At 37.3% G+C, this 16,514-nt stretch overlaps 1 long non-coding RNA gene across 2 annotated transcripts in view; it reads right to left on the bottom strand.

Annotated features, from left to right (window-relative positions):
• LOC115031483 (uncharacterized) overlaps positions 1-16,514 on the bottom strand; it is a 186,088-nt gene that overhangs the window by 1,530 nt on the left and 168,044 nt on the right. The gene's annotated exons all lie outside the window — the stretch shown is intronic.

The following is a 16,514-nucleotide window of genomic DNA, read 5'->3' as shown; positions in this document are numbered from 1 at the left end:
CCTGATTCTAAAGAGCTGTTATATAGCAAAGAACCAATGAGGAAGAATATCAGCCAGGAAAATCTAGTAAAGGACAAGAACAATAACACAATAAACAACTGTCTCATATATATGCAGAATATTAAGTGTAATCTAGAGTTGAAAACACTGTTCACATACTGTGGATAATCCCAACAATACATAGTATGAAGGAAAATTGAAGTGTGCTTGTAAAGAAGACAGAAATTTTTCTGATATATATATATATATATATATATATATATATATATATATATATACAATTGTAATTTGTTTACTACTGGAAGGAATATCTGAATAAAAGTAATACATTTTAGAAATGTCAAGGTTATACAACAGTGACCTGAACTCTTAAGGCAGAATTGAAATAGCAGAAAAAAATATAGGTCTCAAGGGAGCCACTATTACAAGTTCCCCATGAAAATTACTGTGTTCATTTTTTTATAGTGTATGTAACACCAAGGTGGAGATCTTCAGGAAATTGCTAATGTATTGATTTCCCTAAAGGCCTTGAGACTCCACTGAACACATAGTTTTTAATGAACAGGCTTGGAACAACAAACATGCTAGAGATTCTAGTATATTAAACATAAAATAACATAATATACAATGGTTGAATTGTTGAGTATTCATACCGTTAATGAAAACATGCTGCCAGCATCACTGCCCCAAGGATTCTTAGTTTCTGGGTAAGGTAGTATCTGTGTCTATTTGTTACATCAAGATTTTTCAGAGACTCCATGCTGGTATGTAGCAGGCATTTGCTTCCACAGCATTTCTCACAGTTTCTGACCTAAGGTTCTGATAATGTAAAAAAAAATTGCTAGTCTCTGTCACAAGCTGAAGCTTGAATCTTGTATCTTCTTTGCAGAAGACATATCACAGCATGACTGAGAAAAGTAAGTCAATCTCCAAATCAGATATCTGAATTTCCCATAGAAAGACAAACATAGAGTGACAGCTACAATACTAAACAAGGACCAGAGCAATAAGTGCATGGAGGCTCTGAAATAAACAAGCACAGACTTTGAAGATTTCCACTGGCTCTATCTGTTAACAGTGACACATGCACTCTCCCTTCTCTTTAGCACCATTCAGTCAGGCAGTGATTATATCCAGGACCAGAAAATTCCTGGAGTATAGCCAGCAACCTGACTAATCAAATCTTACCCTTCAGAGAAATGTATTTGCTCTACTAGCTTCTGATTGACTGAGAATGTGTATTAAGATAGAGAATGGAATCAGATCCAATCAGGAGAGAGATATTATATCTAGGGTTGAATGTAAAATCCTGATGTATCCATGGAGATCTCCGTCAGTGCTGCTGATTCATACCTCACTCTCTTTTTCCTGGCTTTCCAGAAGGAAGCAGAGAAATGGAAAGTAGATGGTCGTAAAACCTGTTTTTAACATCTTCATTCGACAATGACCAACAGAAAAACAAGTTACTGTACGTTACTTTGGGGGATGGTTCAATTTCTGGATCCTTCTTCCTAGCTTTAATTTATTTGCAAGAGATGTTTTGTTTCTTTTTGAACCAAGTGACAGTGTCTCTTCTCTTGCAATTTTGCTGCCTGCTTTCCACTTGTGATGTGACATTTTGTCCTTTTCCAGTTTATCTTTTATATGCTCTGTGCATGGCCTTTCCTTGATAATTTATTGTTTATATTAAATTTTCATGCTTCCACAAAGGGTTGTTTTAACACTAATTTTAATATTCTGCCCATGCCCTATTGCACCTATACTCAGTTTTTATGAAGAGCTGTAGTGTCCCATAAATCTGAAAAATATTTCACTCTATTCAGTGTTCAAAACAATGTTTATATGCTGTGGTTATTCACAACCAAATATGGTATATGTAGAACTTTTAATGTGTGGATTTTCTATTCTATTATTTGTTTTATTTTTATCGGCTCTTTTCTTAATTTATTGGTTATTCCCCCTCCCCCTTTTTCCACCCAGTAACCCCTAGTCCAATATTCCTTCCATATATATATTCATTCAAATACAGAGTGGAATTAGATTCAATCAGGAGAGAGATCTCATATCTAGGCATGGACATCAAATCCTGCAGTAACTTTAAAGATCCATTAGATGATGCTGATTCATCTCTTGACCCCCACCTTTATGTGTTTCCTTATGGATAGAAAATAGAAAGTGGATGTCAGGAAAAGCTGTTTTTACATTCTTCTCACTATATTAACCAACAGAATAATTCAGTGGAAATTGGGAACTATTCTTTTTGCTGGCTCCTTATACCTAGATCTACAAGTTTGCCAGATTTCCTGGTTCATTTTGAGCCTTTCTGACTCTGACAATCATCTTGTAATTTTTGTTGCCTGCTGCCTATTTGTGATGTGACAGCATCTCCCTCACTAATTACTTCTGTTGTATGTTCTGAGTAAATAGCTTTTCCTATTACAATAACATGTAATAGTGTAACACCAAAGAGTTTTTGCAATATTAAATGCAAAATTCTTCCCATACACCACTCCACAAGTACACAGTTTGCATGTGACACTGGAGTATCTCATGAATATGCACAATATTAAGTGACATTCAGAATTGGAAACACTGTTTATGTACTGGGGGTATTCTGAACAATACATAGTATGTAGCAAAATGTAACATGTACTTGAAGGATGCCAGAACTTTTTCTGATGCATATAAAGTTTTAATTATTTTACTACTCTTAGGAATATATGAATCAAAGTAATATATTTAATCAATATCTAGGATATACCACAGAAACCTGTACTCTGAAGACAGAATAAAAATAAGAGGAAAAACCTAGGTCTCTAGGGATCCACTAGTAAAAGGTCCACATGAATATTACTATGTCCATTTCTTTCTCATACTGAATGTAATACCAAGGTGGAGATCTACAGGGGTTGGATGATGTATTGATTTCCATAAAGGGTTCATGACTCCTGTGAGCATGTAGTTAGTAATGAACTTACTTGGAAGAACAAACATGATAGAGATTCTAGTATATTAAACGTATAATAACACTATCAGCAATGGTTTAACTGTTGAACATATTTTACCATTAATGAGAACATGCTGCCAGCATCACTGTCCCAATGATGCTTAATTTAATATGGTAGTATGTATGTCTATTAGTTACATCAAGATTTTTCAGAGATTCCATGGCGGTATGCTGCAGACATTTGTCTCCACATTTTTCACAGTGTTTGACGTAAGGTTGTGAAAATGTAAAAATTTTTCAAGTCTCTGTTACAATATGAAGCTTGAATTTCACATGTGGTGACATTCCCTGTACAGGAACTAGAAGCCAAGTAATCAGGGCATGGAGGCCCTGAAACGAACGAGCACTCTCATTGCTCTTGTGGCTGTCCACTGGCTCCATTTCCTGTCAGACCAGGAAGTAAGCTTCCTGGTCTTTAGTACCAAATAGTCAGGCTTTGGTTAAATCGAGAACCAGATAAGTCCTGGAATATAGACAGAAGCCTGATTGATCAAGTCCTTCCCTGCAGACAAATGTATTTGCTCTCCTTGCTTCTCATTGATTGGGAATGTGCATTCAAATAAGAATGAAATCAGTTCCAATCAGGAGAGATAGATCACATATCTAGGTATGGATATCAAAGCCTGCAGTAACCTTGGAGATCTCCATCAGCGCTGCTGTTTCATACCTCACACACTCCTTATTAGGTTGCTGGAAGAAAGCAAAATAATAATAATTTTAAAAAAATGGCAGAAAAAAAAAAAACTTCACTTTACCTCCATCCCTACACTGACCAAGGAAAAAACAAGTCAGTGGAACCTTGTGGATGGTTCTACTTCTGGCTACTTCTAACTAGCTTTAAGATATTTATCAGAGATACTCTGTTTAATTTTAAACCAACTGACTTGTATCTTATGCTGCAATTTTTGCTGCCTGCTGATAATTTTGAGGTGCCTTTGCCTTCTTTTGCAATTTATCTATTGTATGCCCTGTGTATAGCCTTTCTTTGAAAATATAATGTGTATTCCTGTGTCATCAAAGCTTTCATTAATACTAAGTATAATATTGTGCCCATGCCCTTCTCCATGTATACTCACTTGGTATGAAAATCTGCAGTGGGTTTTGTCCCATTGACAGTGTCCTTTGCCTTACAGAACCTTTACAGTTTCAAGAGGCTCCATTTTTCAATTCTTGATATTAGAGCATAGGCTATTGGTGTTGTGCTCAAAACATTTCCCCTATGACTATGTATTTGAGACATTTCCCACTTTCTCTTCTATTTGTTTCAGTGTATCTAGTTTTATGTGGAGTTCCTTGATCCAAATGGACTTGAGCTTTGGACACATAGATAAGAATGAATCAATTTGCTTTGTCTACATTTTAAGTACCAGTTGAACCACCACCATTCTTTTAAAATGCTGTCTTTTTTCTACTGGATAGTTTTAGTTTCTTTGTCAAAGATCAAGTGACATAGGTGTGTGGCTTCATTTCTGGGTCTTCAATTCAATTCCATTGATCTGCCTGTCTGTCACTGTACAAGTACCATGCAGTTTTTATCACAATTTCTCTGTAGTTCAGCTTGAGATCAGGGTTGGTGATTCTACCAGAGGTTCTTTTATTGTTGAAAGTAGTTTTTGCTATCCTTTCTTTTTTCCAAATGAATTTGAGAATTACTCTTTCTAACTCCATGAAGAATTGAGTTGGATTTTTTATGGGGATTTCATTGAATATGTATATTGCTTTCAGGAAAGTGGCCATTTTTCCTGCCATGAAAACAATATTTATTTGCTGTCATTATTCACATCAAAATATGGTATTTGTGGAACTTTTAATGTGTGGGTTCATTCTCAATTTTTATTGAATATTTTCTTTATTTAGATTTCAAATGTTATATCATTTCCCTACTTTCCCTCCAGAAATCCCCTATCCAATAATTCCTCTCACTGCTTCTATTAATCTGTTCCCCTACTCTCCCACCCAAATCCACCTCCCTTCCCTGGCATTCCCCTACACTGGGAATCAAGTCTTCTCAGGACCAAGGGCCTCTTCTACCATTGATGCCTGACAAGGCTGCCCTCTGCTTGTTATGAAGCTGGAGACATCGGGCTCTCAATATATACGCTTTGGTTGGTGATTTAGTCTGAAGGAGTTCTGTGGGAGGATCTGTTTGCTTGATATTGTTGTTCTTCCTCTGGGGTTACAAACACTCTTCAAGTCCTTACTGTGTTGTATTAAAGAGGTCATGGCATTTTCTGATACATATAAAGCTCTAATGTGCTTTCTACTGTCAGGAATATATTAACAATATATTAATCAAAGTAATACAGTATCATAAATATTCAGAATAAATGTGCGGGACCTGATCTCTAAAGACAGAATAAAAAAAAATCTTTTTTATCTTTTGACTCAAGGTATCCACAAGTACAAGGTCACAATGAAAAATGTGTCCATTTCTTCCTTTGGTGTAATGTGGACATACTTCCTTTGGTGTAATACCATGGTGGAAATGATCATGATCGGGCCATAATTGATTTCCCTCAAGGACTCATGACTCTGCTGAGCAATTAGGTAACAAAAGACTGACCTGGAAGAAAAACCAGGCTAGAAAATCTAGTAAACTCCAAAAAAAAAAAAAAAAAAAACAATAACAGAATAAACATAAACAATGGTTGTATTTTTGAATGTCTTTGCCATTAATGGTAGCATGTTACCAGCATTACTGTCCTATTATTGCTTTGATTCTGGGTATTGTGGTCTCTGTTCCTGTTAGGTACATCTGATTATTCTTAGAATCCAGGTTGGGATGCTGAGGACATTTGCTGCTCTAGCAGTTCTCACAGTGTCTTATTTAAGAATATAAAAATGTCAGAAATTCCCTAGTCTGTGTCAAAGGCTGAAGATTGATCTTGTAACTTCTTTGCAGAAGACACATCCTCTATGACTGAGACAAGGAAGTCAAACTCCAAAGCAGATGCCTGAAATGTTGTACAAAATAAAGAGCTAAGCAACCAGTGCTTTTAGACTCTGACATGAACAAGCACAGTCTTTGGAGCTTTCCACTGGCCCTGTCTGCTGACAGTGACACCAGCACTCTCCCTTTTCTTTATCACCTTGCTTTGGTTATATCCAGGATCAGATAAGACTTGGAGTATAGCCAGCAAAGGATTTTACTGATCAAATCCTTCTTAGCAGACAAATTTATTTGCTCTCCTTGCTTCTAATTGATGGAGAATGTGTATTCCAATAGAAAATAGAGTCAGATATAATCAAGAGCGAGAGCTCATATCTGGGCATGGACATCAAGTCCTACAGTAACTTTGGAGATCCATTAGGTTCTGGTGATTCACCTCTTGGCCCCCTCCCTCCTGGGTTTTCTTATGGAAACAAAAATACATATATATATATAAAGTGGCTGGCAGGAAACGCTGTTTTTACATTCATCTCTCTACAGTGACCAACAGAATAACAAGTCACTGGACACTTGAAGTTATTCGTATATCTAGGTGTCCATTCCCTGCTCCACACCTACTCAGTTTTTGTTTACATGGAGTGATGGTGTGCCTCATCCAATTGCATAATATTATGTGGATTTGAATGCTGAAAATTATGTCCACATACTGGTGAATATTCTCAACAAAACATGGTGTGTTTGGAATAAAGTCATACTGAAAAAGCATTGTGTTCAATTTCTTCTTGTACATGCTCTAATACCAAAGTGGAGATCACCAAAATATGATGTATTGCTTTCTTTAAAGGGGTCATAGCCCCCCTAAGCAGTTATTTAGCACAAAACTGACTTTGAAAAGTAATCATCTAGACAATCTAGTAATTAAAGCAATAATAACAGTATAAAATGTGGTAAGAGTAACTTTACAGGAACTAGTTGCAAAGGAATCAGAGCATGGAGGCGCTGAAACAAACAAGCACTGTCCCTGCAGCTTTACACTGGTTTTGTCTCCTGTCAGTTACAGAAGCACTCACTCTCCCTTCTCTTTAGCCCATACAGGTTGCATCCAGGACAGCTAAGTCTTGGAATATAGCCAACAGTTTGATGGTTCAAATTCTTCCCAGAAGACAAATTTATTTGCTCTCATTGCTTTTGATTGATGCATTCAAATGATGAATGAATCAGATCCAAACAGGAGAGTAATATCGTATCTAGGATTGGACATCAAAGCCTGCTGAAATCTTGAAGATCTCCATCAGTGCTGCTGATTCGTACATCAAATCCTCCTCCCTGGGTTCCCTTATGGAAATAAAAAAATTGAACGTGGATAGCAGCAAAAAATGTTTACCTCAATGGAGGAGTGACAGAAGGGAGTGAAGGATATATAGGCCTTTGCATCCCCATGGTGGGAGCGACAGTTTCAACAACACATACCCAGGAAGTTCTAGGAGACTAGACCACCAATCAAAGAAAACACATGGAGGGACCCAGGGCTCTGGCTGCATATGTGGCAGAGGATGGACTTGTTGGACATCAGTATGAGGAGTGGTCTTTGGCATGAGGGAGTTTGATGCCCCAGTGTAGGGAAGTGTCAGGATGGTAGGTGCTTGGGGGCCCACTCCCATAGAGGCAAGGGGGCAGGAGATGGGAATGGGGATTTCTCAAAGGGAGACCTGGAATAGGAATAACATTTGAATTGTAAATAATGAAAAGAAGCTGGGCATGGTGGCACACGCCTTTAATCCCAGCACTCGGGAGGCAGAGGCAGGCGGATTTCTGAGTCTACTCACTTTGTAGCCTGGTCTACAAAGTGAGTTCCAGGACAGCCAGAGCTATACAGAGAAACCTTGTCGCAAAATAAATAAATAAATAAATGAAAAGAAACCAATAAAAAGAAATAAAAATCCTAGAACAAAGCCAGCAAGCCTAATTGACCATATCTCCCCTTGTAGACAAATTAATTTGCTCTCTTTCTTCTAATAGATTGAGAATGTGCATTCAAATTGAGAATGGAATCAGACCCAATCAGGAGAGAAATATCATATTTAGGCATGGATATCAAAATCTGCTGTAATATTGGAGATCTCCATCATTTTGTGGATTCATTTCTTGCCACCCTCTTCCCTAAGTTTCCTTAGGAAATAGAAAAACCAAAAGTGAGTGGCAGAAAAACTATTTTTAAATACTTCTATCTACTATGACCAAAAGAAATACAAGTCAGTGAAATCGTGTAGATGTTCCTATTTGTGGCTTCTATTGCCTAGATCCGAGCCATTTGCCAAAGACGTTCTGTTTCTTTTTGAACCAAAAAGACTGTTACTTTTACCATGCAAATTTTCTGCCTGCTGACTAATAGCAGGATTTCTGTGTCTCCTTCATCAATTGCTTCTGTTGTAAACTCTGATTATAGGATTTCTTAGAAAATATAATATCTACTATTATAACCATAAGAGAGCTGTTAGAATTATAGTGCCATATTCTGCCCATGGATTTCTCCAAGTATACTCAGTTTGTATGAAATGCTGGAGTGTCTCATATAATTCCACACTATTTGGTGGAATTCAGAGCTAAAAACAACGTTTATATGATGTGAATATTCAAAGCAGATCATAGTGTATTTGGTACAATTAATGGGGTTGTAAAGGTGCCAGGATATTTTCTGATGCATGTATAATTATAAGGGATTTAAGACTGTCAGGAATATCTTCACCACAGTAAGAGAATTTCATAAATATCTAGGTTATACCATAAAAACTGTATCACTAAAGACAGAATGCAAATTACCAGAAAAGCATATAGGTCTAGAGGTATCCACTAGTACAAGGTCACGATGAAAATAACTGTCTCCATTTCCTTCTGTTACATGCTGTAATTCAAAGATAGAGGTCAACAAAATATGATCTAGTGATTCCCTTAAAGGGTTCATGACCCCCTGAACTGTGATGTAGCAAAAGCCAGACTTGGAAAAATGACCACCTAGACAATCTAATGAATTAAAACAATAACAACACATTAAACTATGTTGTACCTATGGATGCCTTTTGCGAACAATGGCAGCAGGTTTAAAGAATCACTCTCCGAAGAGTACTTTGATTCTGGGTACTGTATGATATGACTCTGGATTTTTCCGAGTGTTCAGGGTGATTAGTTGAGGATATTTGCTGCCAAAGGTGTTCTCTCAGTAGCGGAATGAAAGACGTGAAGATGCGAGATATTACCTAGTCTCTATCACAAGCTGTAGCTTGAATTTTGTATTTTATCTTCAAAAGACACAGCTCAACATGAAAGAAACAAGGAAGTAACATTTCAAATCAAATACCTGAATTTCTCATATGGGGGTGACAGCTACAATATGAAACATGGAGTTAAGCAACCAGTGCATGGAGACTGAAATAAATAAGCACAGGCTTCCCAGCTTTCCACTGGCTCTGTCTGCTGACAGTGACACAGCACTCTCCACTCTCCCTTCTCTTTAGCACCATTCAGTCTGGCAGTGGTTATATCCAGGACCAGATAAGTCCTGGAGTATAACCAGCAGCCTGACTGATGAAATCTTCCCCTGCAGACAAATTTATTTGCTATCCTTGCTTCTGATTGAATGTGTATTCAAATAGAGAATGGAATCAGATCCAATCAGGAAAGAGGTTTTATAACTAGGCATGCACATCAAATCCTGCTGTTACCATGGTGATCTCCATCAGTGCTGCTGATTCATACCTCAACCCTTCCACCCTGGCTTCCCTTAAGGAAGCAGAAATATTGAAAATAAGATGTCAGAAAAAGCTGTTTTTACATTCTTCTTACTATATTACCAACAGAGAAAAACGTCAGTAGAACCTTTGAGCCAAGCACTTCCTATTTTTGGTTTCTTCTATTTAGATCCAGACAGTTTTCCAGTATACCTCTCTTTCATTTTGGGCTTTTTTGTTGCCTGCTGAATAATTGTGATGTGCCTATGTCTCCCCCACTAATTGATTATGTTGTTTTCTCTGATTATAGCCTTTCCTACTACAATGTTTAATAGTGTATCATCAAAGTGGTTTTGGAATACTAAGTACAATATTCTTCCTATATCCGGCTCCATCAGTACTCAATTTGTAAGTGACAGTGAAGTGTCTCATAGATATGCACAATATTAAGTGGAAAAACAGAGTTGAAAACACTGTTCATATACTTTGGATAAGTCCAAAATTACATAGTGTGTAGGAAATTTTAAACAGTGCTTATAAAGACGACAGATTTTTTTTTGATTTGCATATGGTTGTAACTTGTTTGCTACTATTAGGAATATCTGAATTAAAATATTACATTTAGTAAATGTCAAGGTTATACAACAGAGACCTGGATGCTGAAGACAGAGTAGAAATAAATGAATCAAATATAGGTCTCGAGAAAGCCACTAGTAAAAGGTCCCAATGAAAATTACTGTATTTATTTCTTTTTGTATTGCATATAATACAAAAGTGGAGATCTTCAGGAGGTGGTTGATGAACTGATTTTCATAAAGGGCTCATGACATCCCAGATTAAGTAGTTATTAATAAACTGACTTGGAAGAACAAAAATGCTAGAGATTCTTCTATATTGAACATAAAATACCAATATAAACAAGGGTTGAATAATTGAAAGGTTTTTTTCCCCATTAATAAGAACTTGCTTCTGAGACAGCCCCCTTTTCAGGCTCCAGACATCCGGCCACCTTCCTGGCCAGAGGATAGGTGTCTGCCCGGCCTGGGAGGGCTTAGACTCAGCATCTGCGGGAACCATCTTGGTTCCGGGATACCACCGAAAGTAGTCTGCACAGGTGAGAGTGTGCACTACAGAAGCTAACAGCTTCTGGGACAGGCAGGATCTGAGGAGCTTCTGAGGCAACCCCCTTTTCGGGTTACAGACATCCAGGCACCTTCCCTGCCAGAAGATAGGTGTCCACCTGGCCCTGGAGGGCTCTGCCACAGCATTAGAGGGAAACATCTTGGTTCCCGAGACTCCAAGGAAAGTAGTCTGCACAGGAGAGAGTGTGGACTACAGAAGCTAACAGCTTCTGTAACAGGCCAAAGGAACACAGCTTCTGGGAAAGATCCTGTTTTGGGCCTTCATCTTTGGCCAGGAGAGAGGTCCGAACACCAGATATCTGTGCACCTTCCCTGTAAGAGAAGAGCTTGCCTGCAGAGAGTGTTCTGACCACTGAAACTCAGAGGAAAGAGCTAGTCTCCCAGGTCTACTGATAGAGGCTAACAGAATCACCAGAGAAACAATCTCTAACGAGAGACAACTATAACAACTACTCCAGAGATTAGCAGATGGTGAAAGGTAAACATAAGAATCTTACTAACAGAAACCAAGACCCCTCATCATCATCAGAACCCAGCACTCCCACTTTGCCCAGTCCAGGGCAACCCAACACACCCAAAAAGCTAGACACATATTTAAAAGCATATCTCATGATGAAGGTAGAGGACATCAAGAAGGACTTTAATAATTCACTTAAATAAATACAGAACAACCTGCTAAACAGGTAGAAGACATTAAAGAGGAAGCACAAGAATCCCTTAAAGAATTGCAGGAAAACACAACCAAACAGGTGATGGAATTGAATAAAACCATTCAAAACCAAAAAAAGGAAGTAGACTCAATAAAGAAAACCCAAAGTGAGGCAAAGCTGGAGATAGAAACCCTAGGAAAGAAATCTGGAACCTTAGATGCGATCATCAGCAACAGAATACAAGAAATGGAAGATAGAATCGCAGGTGCAGAAGATTCCATAGAGAACATCAGAACAACAATCAAAGAAAATGGAAAATGCAAAAAGATCCTATCTCAAAACATCCAGGAAATCAGGACACAATCAGAATAACAAATCTACGGATTATAGGAGTAGATAAGAATGAAGATTTTCAACTCAAAGCACCAGCAAATATCGTCAACAAAATTATAGAAGAAAACTTCCCAAACCTAAAGAAAGAGATGCCCATGAACATACAAGAAGCCTACCGAACTGCAAATGACAGGACCAGAAAAGAAATTCCTCCCGACACATAATAATCAAGACAACAAATGCACTAAATAAAGATAGAATAATTAAAGCAGTAAGGGAAAAATGTCAAGTAATATATAAAGGCAAGCCTATCAGAAATACACCAAATTTTTCACCAGAGACTATAAAAGCCAGAAGATCCTGGACAGATGTTATACAGACACTAAGAGAACACAAATGCCAGCCCAGGATACAATACCCAGCCAAACTTTCAATTACCTTAGATGGAGAAACGAAAGTATTCCATGACAGAACCAAGTTCACACATTATCTTTTCATGAATCCTGCCCTTCAAAGGATAATAACAGGAAAAAAAAAATACAAGGACGGAAACTACGTCCTAGAAAAAGCAAGAAGGTAATCCCTCAACAAACCTAAAAGAAGACAGCCACAAGAACAGAATTCGAACTTTAACAACAAAAATAATAGGAAGCAACAATCACTTTTCCTTAATATCTCTTAATATCAATGGACTCAACTCCCCAATGAAAAGACATAGATTAACAGACTGGCTACACAAACAGGACACAACATTTTACTGCTTACAGGAATCTCATTTCAGAGAAAAAGATAGACACTACTACATGAGAATGAAAGGCTGGAAAACAATTTTCCAAGCAAATGGTCTGAAGAAACAAGCTGGAGTAGCCATTCTAATATCTAATAAAATCGACGTCCAACCCAAAGTCATCAAAAAAGACGAGGGACACTTCATACTCATCAAAGGTAAAGTCCTCCAAGAGGAACTATCAATTCTGAATATCTATGCTCCAAATGCAAGGGGAGCCACATTCATTAAAGAAACTTTAGTAAAGCTCAAAGCACACATTGCACCTCACACAATAATAGTGGGAGACTTCAACACACCACTTTTACCAAGGACAGATAGGAAAAAGAAACTAAACAGGGACACAGTGAAACTAACAGAAGTTATTAAACAAATGGGTCTAACAGATATCTACAGAACATTTTATCCTAAAACAAAAGGATATACATTCTTCTCAGCACCTCATGGTACCTTCTCCAAAATTGACCACATAATTGGTCACAACACAAGCCTCAACATATACAAAAATATTGAAATTGTCCCATGCATCCTATCAGATCACCATGGACTAAGGCTGATCTTCAATAACAAAATAAATAATAGAAAGCCAACATTCACGTGGAAACTGAACAACACTCTTCTCAATGATACCTTGGTCAAGGAAGGAATAAAAAAAGAAATTAAGGACTTTTTGGAGTTTAATAAAAATGAAGCCAAAACATACCCAAACTTATGGGACACAATGGAAGCATTTCTAAGAGGAAAACTCATAGCTCCAAAAAGCTAACTAGAGAGAGCACACATTAGCAGCTTGACAACACACCTAAAAGCTCTAGAACAAAAGGAAGCAAATTAACCCAAGAGGATTAGACTGCAGGAAATATTCAAACTCAGGGGTGAAATCAACCAAGTGGAAACAAGAAGAACTATTCAAAGAATCAACCAAATTAGGAGTTGGTTCTGTGAGAAAATCAACAAGATAGATAAACCCTTAGCCAAACTCACTAGAGGGCACAGGGAAAGCATCCTAATTAACAAAAATCAGAAATGAAAAGGGAGACATAACAACAGATCCTAAAGAAATCCAAAACGCCATCGGATCCTTCTACAAAAGACTATACTCAACAAAAGTAGAGAACCTGGATGAATTGGACAAGTTTATAGACATATACCAGGTACCAAAGTTAAATCAATATCAGGTTAATTACCTAAACAGTCCTATATCCCCTAAGGAAATAGAAGCAGTCATTAATAGTTTCCCAAAAAAAAAAAAAAAAAAAAAAAGCCCAGGACCTGATAGGTTTAGTACAGAGTTCTATCAGACCTTCAAAGAAGATCTAATCCCAGTTCTTCACAAACTATTCCACAAAATAAAAACAGAAAGTACTCTACCCAACTCATTCTATGAAGCCACAATTACTCTGATACCTAAACCACAAAAAGACCAAATAATGGTAGAGTATTTCAGACCAATTTCCCTTAAGAATATCGATGCAAAAATCCTCAATGATGTTCTCACGAACCGAATCCAATAACACATCAGAACAATCATCTATCCTGACCAAGTAGGTTCATCCCAGGGATGCAGGGATGATTCAATATATGGAAATCCATCAATGTAATCCAGTATATAAACAAACTCAAAGACAAAACCACATGATCATCTTGTTAGATGCAGAAAAAGCATTTGATAAAATCCAACACCCATTCATGATAAAAGTGTAAGAAATATCAGGAATTCAAGGCCCATACCTAAACATAATAAAAGCAATCTACAGCAAACCAGTAGCCAACATCAAAGTAAATGGAGAGAATTTGGAAGCAATCCCACTAAAATCAGGGACTAGACAAGGCTGCCCACTTTCTCCCTACCTATTCAACATTGTACTTGAAGTCCTAGCCAGAGCAATTTGAAAACAAAAGGAGATCAAGGGGATACAAATTAAAAAGGAAGAAGTCAAAATATCACTTCTTGCAGATGATATGATAGTATAAATATAAGTGATCTTAAAAATTCTAACAGAGAACTCCTAAGCCTGATAAACACCTTCAATGAAGTAGCTGCATATAAAATTAACTATATCAAATAAGTGGCATTTCTGTACACAAATGATAAACAGGATGAGAAAGAAATTAGTGTAACAACACCCTTCTCAATAGTCACAAATAATATAAAATACCTTGGTGTGATTCTAACTAAGGAAGTGAAAGATCTGTATGATAAGAACTTTAAGTCACTGAAGAAAGAACTTAAAGATCATCTCAGAAAATAGAAAGATCCCCCATGCTCATGGATTGGCAGGATCAATATAGTAAAAATGGCTATCTTGCCAAAAGCAATCTACAGATTCAATGCAATAAAATTCCAACTCAATTCTTCAAGGAATTAGAAAGAGCAATCTGCATATTCATCTGGAATAACAAAAAACCTAGGATAACAAACACTCTTTTCAATGATAAAGGAACCTCTTCTGGAATCACCATGTGTGACATAAAGATATACTACAGAGCAATTGTGATTAAAATCTGCATGGGACTGGTAAAGTGACAGACAAGAAGAAAAATGGAATAGAATTGAAGACACAGAAATGAACCCACACACCTATGGCTCCATCTCCTGTAAATTACAGAAGCCCTCTTCCTAGTCTTTAGTACCATACAGTCGGGATTTGGTTAAACCCAGGACCAGGTAAGTCCTGGAATATAGCCAGAAGCCTGACTGATCAAATCCTTATCTGCAGACCAATTTATTTGCTCTCCTTTCCTCTGATTGATGAAGAATGTGCACTCAAATAGAGTGTGGAATGAGATGCAATCAGGAGAGAAATCTCATATCTAGGCAATTGTATTATGCCTTTGTCTCCTTTTCTCATGGAACTCTTGCATGCTCTGTTTATAGCCATTCCTTGAAAAAATAGTAATTATTCATGCATCTAGAAAGAAATGCTTTAATACCAAGTATAATCTTCTGCCCATTCGCTAGCTCATGAGTACTCAGTTTGAATGAAATGCTGCAGTGCTGCATAAATCTGAAATATAATAAATGCAACTCATTGTTGCAAGCAATGTTTATGTGCTGTATTATTGATATCAAATATGATGGATGAAAAACATTTAAAGTGTGGTATTGTTTTCTTTTTTTATGTCATGGATATTTTATAATTACATTTCAGATGTTACACCTTTACTTCATTCCTCCCCAGTACCTCCCTGGGAAAACTTGTATCAGTATGGCACCTTGGGCAAGTACACACACAATACTGACCCCATGCCCTTGCATTCTCCTAGAATGGGTCATAAACCTTACTCAGGACTAAGGGCCCCTCCAGTGATTGATGCCTGGCAATACTTTCCTCTGCTACCTATGAACAAGGAGACCTAGGTGCCTCCTTCTGTACTCTTTTTGATGTTTTAGCCCCTGGAATTTCTGGGAGGGTGAGTCTGGATAATTGATATGTTTCTTCTTCCTATAGGGTTGCAAACCACTTTCAATTACTTAATGTGTGGTTTTAAAGAGGCCATAGCTTTTTCTGATGCATAAAAAGCTGTAATCTTATTTATACTTTCAGGAATGTTTTAAAAAAATAAAACAGTTCAAAAATATCCAGTTTTTATGACAGAGCCTGATCTCTAAAGATAGAATGAAAATATGAAGAAATCTTAGGACTCCAGGTATCCACAAGTGCAAGCTCACTAAGAAAATTAATGTTTCTATTTCTTCCTTTACCTTGTGTAATTCCTAGGTGGAGGTGATCAGGTAATCATGGATTGATTTCCCTAAATGGCTCATGACTCTCCAGAACTTTAATGTAGCAGAGGACTGACCTGAGAAAAAAGCATGTCCAAAATCTAGTAAACAATAATAAAACTATCACAATAAACAAGGGTTGTAATGTTGAATGTCTTTGCCCATTAATGGTAATGTGCTACCAGCATCACTTTCCCAAGAGTGCTTGGGTTGTGGGTATGGTTATTTCTGTGTCTGTCAGTTAAATCTGACT

Source organism: Mus caroli, unplaced genomic scaffold, assembly GCF_978045245.1.
Source record: "Mus caroli unplaced genomic scaffold, Mus_caroli_1 scaffold_8, whole genome shotgun sequence".
Taxonomy (NCBI): Eukaryota; Metazoa; Chordata; class Mammalia; order Rodentia; family Muridae; genus Mus; species Mus caroli.
This window is presented reverse-complemented; position numbering and strand designations above follow the sequence as displayed.